This window comes from Priapulus caudatus, unplaced genomic scaffold (assembly GCF_000485595.1).
Source record: "Priapulus caudatus unplaced genomic scaffold, Priapulus_caudatus-5.0.1 Scaffold1399, whole genome shotgun sequence".
Taxonomy (NCBI): domain Eukaryota; kingdom Metazoa; phylum Priapulida; class Priapulimorpha; order Priapulimorphida; family Priapulidae; genus Priapulus; species Priapulus caudatus.
In genome coordinates, this window is record NW_014578460.1 from 38,125 (window position 1) to 46,944 (window position 8,820).

Below are 8,820 nucleotides of genomic sequence, written 5' to 3' on the forward strand. Positions count from 1 at the left end.
ATATATATATACTTCCATTTCATTAAGAAATGTGCCATTTGATTAGGTGTATTATAGGATGTTGTGAAAGCCAATTCTTAATCAAATTGGCAAATCTGGTAGAACCAATTGTAATTATAATCATTATAACTGTGTATATTCTGTGACTTTCTTTGTACGTAACAGGACATTATTGCGCAATTGTGACACCTCTGAGTTATGATGTGTAATGCTAAATACCAATTTGTAAGTGTCTTTCATTACAGCTATGGCATATTAGTAGTAAAATAATTACATGTTGGTATGATTGATATTTGACAATTATCGAAAAACGGTAATAGCAGACACATGAATCTCAATGATAGTCATATGTAAGTATAGGTTAGCTGAGCTTTCGTTAAGTTACTATAGTAGCTTCCACTTCTGTCATGGCAATTGCCATTGTGTTAAAAAGAAGTTGAGGAGGTTGGTGAGAATATTAAAATAATATTTGTGCTAGATGGCACGTGTGTAATGTAATCGTTTGGTTATGCTGCCAATTTTGTAAATAATAAATCCATGTTAATTAACCCAGTTATTGTTTACTCGTTTCGTATAGCAGCAGTTATTGGGCACTGTACTAAGAGCAAAGAGCTGCGCAGATCAGATGTGAAGAATGCACATCACTGAGAACTATATATATATATATATATATATATATATATATATACAGGAAACCACACGTCCCCTTTACCACACGTCCCCTTTAGAATAGAGACGCAATAATTGCCAGTCATACATGCATACTTCCTGATGACAGAAGTTCATGCTATCCGGACCCATCTAGGCAGGAAAAGAAAGCAACATGTGAGTGAACGGCGTACGGTTATATCATATAGCCAGAAGCACTTGCCGACCATTTGCTTCGCTGCTACAAAACGGACGATAGTTCAATAACGTGTGTGAATATCTGTTCACTGGTGAAGAGGAGGATAGACGTAAGGACTCGCCAGCTGTCAACCGTTTACTGTGGGACAAGAGAGAGAGAGAGAGAGAGAGAGAGAGCGTGAGAGCGAGAGAGAAAGAACGAAATGAAGGGTGCAACGCTATGTCGTTTCGTTTCCCTGCTGATCGGATTTACAGTTCTGCGGGCCGGCAGCGGCGTGCAGCGATCTGTCAATCCAGAAATGCCAGAAATATCAAACATCGGCAGACGTCGCGCTCAAGCGGAGCCTGCCTTTCATGAACCAGCAGAGGTACATTATATATGCATCTGGTCTTTACGTTCTTACGATGTTCGGTTACGATCTTATTCCTGATAATAAAATATGTGAACAAAAATGCGATATCAGAAATCTACAATATTTAAAACATCCTACTTACTCCGATGGGGGCCGTGTCATGCCCACGAACTGCACCAAAAGCCACAATTGCCTGGCAATTGTGAGATTTGAAGATTCGACGAGGCGTTTGCAGCCCCGCCATTTTAAACGATACCTGCGCCCTCTCTCAATGAGGCAGAACAATAAGTCTATATAATATATAATATAATATCTATTATCTATATAAGTAGCAATAAGTATATAGTATATAAGTATAGTATTGTGTCTAACAACTATTTGCAGTAAAGGATTCACATTCAAAGTGTAATCATTGTATTCTATATTTTGTTACATCAGTATAATCTCTGTAATTGCTATTTAATTATGTGTTGCATTTCATTATATATTTCTTAGGGAGAAGTCGACCCTACCCAGGTGCACAAGAGTTTACAGAGAATTAGAGAACGGAAGTTAGCGCAATTCATTCCCTGGGGTCCAGCCAGTGTACAGGTACGATGGTAGTATAATTACACTCGTCATCATGATTTCGTGTGTAAAATATTTTATGTTACAATGAGGCCATGTTGCAATAGAGAAGCTGCATGTTTCACAACATCATGCTGGTGTAATAGTCTCTCCGACTTACAGCACTCATTACGCTAATCATCTTTTACTGGTTCCCCCACTAGATGGCAGTGTTGGACGTCGCCATACATCCCGTTGGTTCATATGCTATATGTCCTTTCGTTTTTACTCTAAACATCCTTTGTCACGTACTCCCTGGTTGATGGCATTTTTATCCAAGTTGCCACTCTGCTCGCTGCAGAGCTGCTTACTCTAATCATCGTTTGCCGCGTTTTTCCCAAAAGGTGGCGCTGTCGCGCAAGTCGCCGTACATCCAGTCGGCGCACCGCGTCAGCGGGCTGATGCTCGCCAACCACACGGGCATCTCGGCGCTGTTTGAGCGAGTGCTGCGACACTACGACAAGCTGCGCAAGCGCGAGGCCTTCCTGGAGCAGTTCCGCAAGGAGGCGATGTTCCGCGACAATCTCGACGAGCTGGACGATTCACGCGCCGTGGTTCAGGACCTCGTAGATGAGTACCGTGCCGCCACGACGGCCGACTACATACACTGGGGCGAGCGGCAAGCAACCGCGGCTGCCGCGGGGAAGACGTGAATGATGCAGGAGGAGGAGGAGGAGGAGGAGGAGAAGGAAGGGAGCGGGGCAGTAGCACTTTGTGACAATGCCAGACTACATACACTGGGGCGAGCGGCAGGCCACCGCGGAGAAGGCGTGAATGATGGCGGAGGAGGAGGAGGAGTAAAGGTCAATGCATCAGTTGTAGCAGAGGAGAGAGCGGACGGTTGAGAGACAGAAATGAGAGGGTAAGGCATGAGCGGTGGAGAAGCTGGAGAAGAGAAGGCATTAGCAGTAGATGAGGAGGAGGAGGAGGAGGAGGAGGGAGGGGAAGGGGTAAGTGGTGGGAGAGGGGTGACCACAAGCAGGGTATAAGCCATGGAGCAGGAGAGATGAGCAGGGCGTGAGTGGTGAATGAAGTGAGAAGGACAGTCGAAATGTCTGAGAAACGATGCTGAGTGTGGGCAAGGCATGAGCAGAGGCTGGCAAATGAGGAGCAGGTGTTATTGTCTGGAGACCTGTAGTCTAGGCAGCCCGAAAACCTGTAGTAAACCAAAACCAAAACCTAAGTCAAATCGTGGTATTGCTTTAGCTCAGGTGTCGGGCCATTTAGAGTCGGTTAGGCCTCTTATATATAAATAGAATTATTATATTATATATATATATAGTGATATATATATACTTCCATTTCATTAAGAATGTGCCATTTGATTAGGTGTATTATAGGATGTTTTTGAAAGCCAATTCTTAATCAATTGGCAAATTGGTAAGAACAATTGTAATTATAATCATTATAAGTGTATTTCTGTGGACTTTTTGTACGTAACAGGACATTATTTGCGCATTGGGACACCTCTGAGTTGGATGTGTGTAATGGCTAAATAACAATTTGTAAGTGTCTTTCATTTACAGCTGATGGCATATTAGTAGTGAAAATAATTACATGGTTGGTATGATTGATATTTGACAATTATCGAAAAAACGGTTAATAGCAGACACATATCTCAATGATTTCATATGGTAAGTTAGGGTTAGTGAGGCTTTTCGTTAAGTTACTATAGTAAGCTTGCACTCATGATATGGCAATTGCATTGTGTTAAAAAGAAGTTGAGGAGCGTTTGAGTGTAGAAATAAATAATATTTGACTGGCTTAGATGGCACGTGAATGTAATGTAATCGTTTAGGTTATGCTAGGCAATTTGTAAATAAATAAATCCATGTGAATTAAACCAGTTATGTTTACTCGTTCCGTATAATAGCAGCAGGTTATTGGGCACTGCTACAGCTAAGAGGCAAAGAGAGCTCGCAGATCAGATGTGAAGAATGCAAGCATCATACTGAGGTAACTGATAAGTATATATATATATGATATTATATATAACTACAGAAGAAACCACACGCTCCACTTTACCACACGTCCCACTTTAGAAATAGAGAACCGCAATAATCGCACAGTCAATATATGCATACATTCCTGATGACGATAAGTATGCATGCTAAATCAGACCATCTAGGCAGGAAAAGAAAGAACATAGTAGACTAAGTGACGGGACGTTAAAAAACAGAGAATAAATATAAATAAAAATATAAGGCAGAAAGACATTGTTTCGACACCATTTGACTTCGTGCCCTACAAAACGGAACGATAGTTCAATAACGTCGATAGTGAATATCTGTGAATTACACTGGTAGACAGAGAAGGATAAGAGTGAAAGTACTCGCCAGACCTAGTCAACGAATTTACTGTGGACAAGAAGAAGAGCAAGAGGAGAAGAGCAGCGTACTGAAGAGCCGAGAGAGGAAGCAAACCGAAATGAAGGGGTGCAACGCTATAGTCGTTTCCGTTTCCTTGATGATCTGGCATCTCCCTATCTACAGATTCTGCGGGCCGACGGCAGCGGCGTGCAGCGATCTGTCATCCAGAAATGCCAGGGAAATATCAAAACATCGGCAGACGTTCGCGCTCAAGCGGTAGCCTGCCTTTCATGAACCAGCAGAGGTACATTATATATGCATCTTGCGTCTTTAGTTACGTATGTTTCGGATTACGACTTATTCCTTGATAATCTATTTATGAATATAGTATATGTTATATATATGATGTGTGTGCTGTGTGTGTGTGTGTGGCGTGGTGCGTTGTGCGGTGCGTGTCGCGTGTGCGTGATGCGATGTGCAGTGTGCGGAGTTGCGTTGTGCGATATCGTGCGTAGTGCCGTGATGCTGTGTGTCGCGTCCGTGGTGTGCGTGTGGTGTACATCGTGTTGCGCCGCGGTGTGTGCGGGTGCTGGTGTTTGGGGTCTTCGCGCAACTGTAATGTTACAGTATATATACGGTTCACTAGTAAATTCCAAATGAAGCATATTAACCGCACCTTAATAACGTTAGGTCAAATAAACTCAGAATAGTAAATTGAAGTTGTTAATGAAAAGATCTACTGTTGCTGATGGTCTTACGCCGCGGAAAGTGTCGCGTGTGTGTGTGTGAGAGTGTGTGCGTGCGTGGGCATCGTGTAAAGCTTGAGTGTATTAATGTTCTGCCGTGTTCGTTTGTCGCCAGCAAAGCAATCGCTCTCTGCTCTGGTAAGTGACGCGCGCCTGGTGGCATGTTGTATGTCACGGATTGTGTCTACTATCATGTGACATTTCTGCCTCAGATTTGAGAGTTCCTTGAATTTGAGAGTTTCATTAGATTAGTGGACGATGATAGGAGCCATCATGATGATGATTACGATCCAAATTATGATTTTTGACGTGGGACGAGTATGTGTCGACTGGATTTCTAAAGTCAGGATATCCACTAAGGTTGTTTAAGGTGCAGACGATGTGCATGATGCTGAGTCTGTTGCGGAGAATGCCGCTGGAGAGGATGAGTATCAACATAATAGCCACACTATATCTGGAGAATGTTGTGAACTCCGAGATCAAAAACAAGCTGAAAAGTCTCAACAAGCAAATGCGAAAATTAGGAAATAAGGTAAAGTTGTCCGCCTGCTTTTGGTCTTTGCTGTTCTGTGCAGAGGTCAGAAACGAACTAGATAGTTTATTATACTATGGTGCGTAGTGATTGCATGTATTCATCTGATATCGGTAGATAATGGTGGTATTGCGTAGTCTGTTACTATCCTTAATAAATTATTACCTTATCGTTGCACAACGTTTATGTCATTGCTCCGCTTTAGTGATAAGATCCATGCTCGAATAGTGCTATCAGTAAATCAGGGTATATCTTTTCCCGCTACAGGAAAGTTTGTTTTGGCGTAGCGGGGTTAAGCAGACGCTTCGAGCGATCCGCCTGTGCAACTGGAAAAGCAATATTTTTTTAAGTGTGGTGTATATTTATGTGTTTGGGCTCGCTTAATTATTTGATAGCGAAACAAAACGCACGAACTTACGGATAGATTTGTTGAACACCTAAGATTATTGCGCCCGGTGGAATTTCATGGGTTTCCGGTTGCTGACCATTTAACCAACTGGATCACACATTGATGACGTGCGTGTGTGTGGCTGCCATAATGACCGATATTACAAATAGATTCACGTTCGACACGATGAACTGAGCAGAATTATGTCTGCAGGGTCTATGGTGTTTAATCAAGGGGGCATGAACGTATAACTGTAATTACTGGATTTTTGAAGTCCATGTTCGTTGTGATTATTGATGTGTGTGTTGTGTGTGTGTGTGTGTGTGTGTCAGAACTGTGTGTGTGTGTGTGTGTGTGTGTGTGTGGGTGTGTTTCGTGTATGGATGTCTCTGTCGTGTCGTGCGTGGTTTTTGTGCGCTGTATATATATATGTGGCTGTTCTTTGTGTCGTCCGTATTCATCGGCAAACGCGCGAATTGTGCTGAATCATTTCATTTTGATTATCTATAACGCATTGCTATTTGTTTTTGATATTTGATTTCTATTCCAAATGTCATGCTGGCACATGATGAATGAGATGTATTCTCGTAAAGCGCTCGTCACATCTAAACTTTAAACACCACTTGATTCTATGACCTTGACTTTGTTTTTATCTACAGGCGCTGATTCGTGTGTGACTTACTATTATATATATATATAATATATATATAGATATATATAAATATATATATATTAATTATATATGTATGTATGGTGCGGCTGTGCGTGCGTTAACTCGTGCGTGCGATGGTGTGGGTTGCTATATGTACTTAATTGGTACATTGAGCAATTAATTGAAGCGACGCATATCGTTGAGTTATGCCTTGTCTTCAGATTGTCTATATTCGCGACTTTTAATCTAATTACATCGGCAGAATGAACTATTTCAGTTGGACTAATTAAAGATGACATGGAAGTAATTGGTCGCAGAGGTTTCAATACCTTCTCAGATATCATGCAAGCACGAATTTGTTTTACTGGGCAATAGATGCTACAGGTATTGTCACCATATATGGACACTCTATAGGAGGCATATTCTCTATGTCAGGCTGGCCTAGATTGAAATTTGCCGGCAACTAGTAATGAAAATGTATTAAACGTTTTTCCACATCCATCAGTAATACGATAGATAGATAGATAGATAGATAGATAGATAGATAGATAGTTAGATAAGTAGATAGATAGATAGATAGATATAGTCAAGTCCAGTTAGTTAGTTAGTTGATATAGTAGTTAGTTAGTCTAGATAGATAGATAGATAGATAGATAGATAGATAGATAGATAGATAGATAGATAGATAGATTAGCATAAGATAATAGATAGATAGATAGATGATAGATAGATAGATAGATAGATAGACAGACAGACAGATAGACAAACAGACAGACAGACAGACAGACATGGAGGCAGGCAGGCAGGCAGGCAGGTAGGCCGACCGACCGACCGACCGATCGCTCGCGATCACAGGCAGTACATCATGTGTTTTAGGTTCTATAACACAACGTCGATGCTAATGAACTGGAACAGTGCCAAAAGAGTTTGCAGGCAGTTGGGTGCATCGCTGGTTGCCATAGAGACGGAGCTGGAACAACAAAACTTGGCTAACTACCTCTTGAACAATAACTTCCGTACCGATGGCTCTGGTGTGTATGTTAAGATACAAAGTGACATGTATAGGGTGGTTTGTTGTTGACACTAGTACTGATGAATGAAGGCGTAGTGTATAGTATAGATGCGTTTATTCTAAGTTACGACATAACTTGCCAACCTGCAGAGTCGTCCAAGACCAAGACTGCCCGACGCCGACGAAAACCAGAATCAGAATTCCTGGTCTCTTCCGTCACCTCCCTTTTTATGGGAAGTCTTCTCTCTCTGTGACCTATGCATAGGCTTCCCTTTGCTCTCGCCCAATCGCAGGCGCTCTACCTTAATTAATTAGTGAATAGTACGTGACTCTTCGGAATTTAGCCTATTGATTGTGCAACATCCCTGTATTTGGCTTGTTGCCATCTGCCTCTACTTATAATTACTTATGAATATTTACTGTTGTCACATCTAACTGTTTACTACACCTATCCTCTAGGAAGAATCTGGAGTCAATAATAATCTTATATAGTTGCTCATGAATAATTACTGTTATCATCTCTATTAGGAATGTCAACAAGGAGAATAATGTCGTCAATAATGTCGTCTTCTAAAACACTTGACGTTGTTATTATAGTCGCCAGATATCCTTTATTACTTTGCGGCCGCTCTTATTTCCCTCGCGAACTACATCGCTATGTTGCTCATGCAATCGAACTCTGTGGTATTGATACATTACAGATACTTCAGTGATGAATCTTACATTTATAAACGATCAAGTTTACATTTATAAACGATTTCTTTCGACGCCAATGAGGCGATAATTGGTCCACATAAATAAGCTGTAGTAATATAGTGTAGTGATATATCATTTCATATATATCATATCACATTTACAGTTTTATTAATTAATAATTGTTAATAAGTTATTACTACATAATTGATAGATTTTGCTAACGTCTATATAATGCTGAAACATTGATAGCGGGCATGATTGCATGACTATAGCAGATGGCTTTTGGACAAGCGGTACGGACCGGGCCGTGGAGGGCATGTTTGTGTGGACTCACACGGATCGACCATTTCGATATACAGCTTGGGCACAAGGGGAACCAAATGGTGCCGATACTCGAGGATCTGACGAGGATTGCATGCATTTGAGTGCGTCAAAAGACTATAGGTACTTATATATGTGTCTGCACCGTTAAGTTTAAGAGGCAGATATTTCTGTGTGATCACAACTCTTACGATAATACAAATAATTTTAGTGTACTGCCACTTTCTTTTCAGCCACCGTCTTTACTTCACGGCTTTACCGGCTACTTTCTTGCCCCTCGTTCTCATACTTTCCTACTTTCCCTTTTCTCCTCTTCCTTCTCTTCCTCCTCCTCCTCCTCCTCCTCCTCCTCTTCCTTT

At 41.4% G+C, this 8,820-nt stretch overlaps 1 pseudogene; it reads left to right on the forward strand.

Moving 5' to 3' along the window:
* Positions 1-1,689: 1,689 nt before the first annotated feature.
* On the forward strand, positions 1,690-2,944 carry LOC106816507 (annotated as a pseudogene).
* Positions 2,945-8,820: the final 5,876 nt, after the last annotated feature.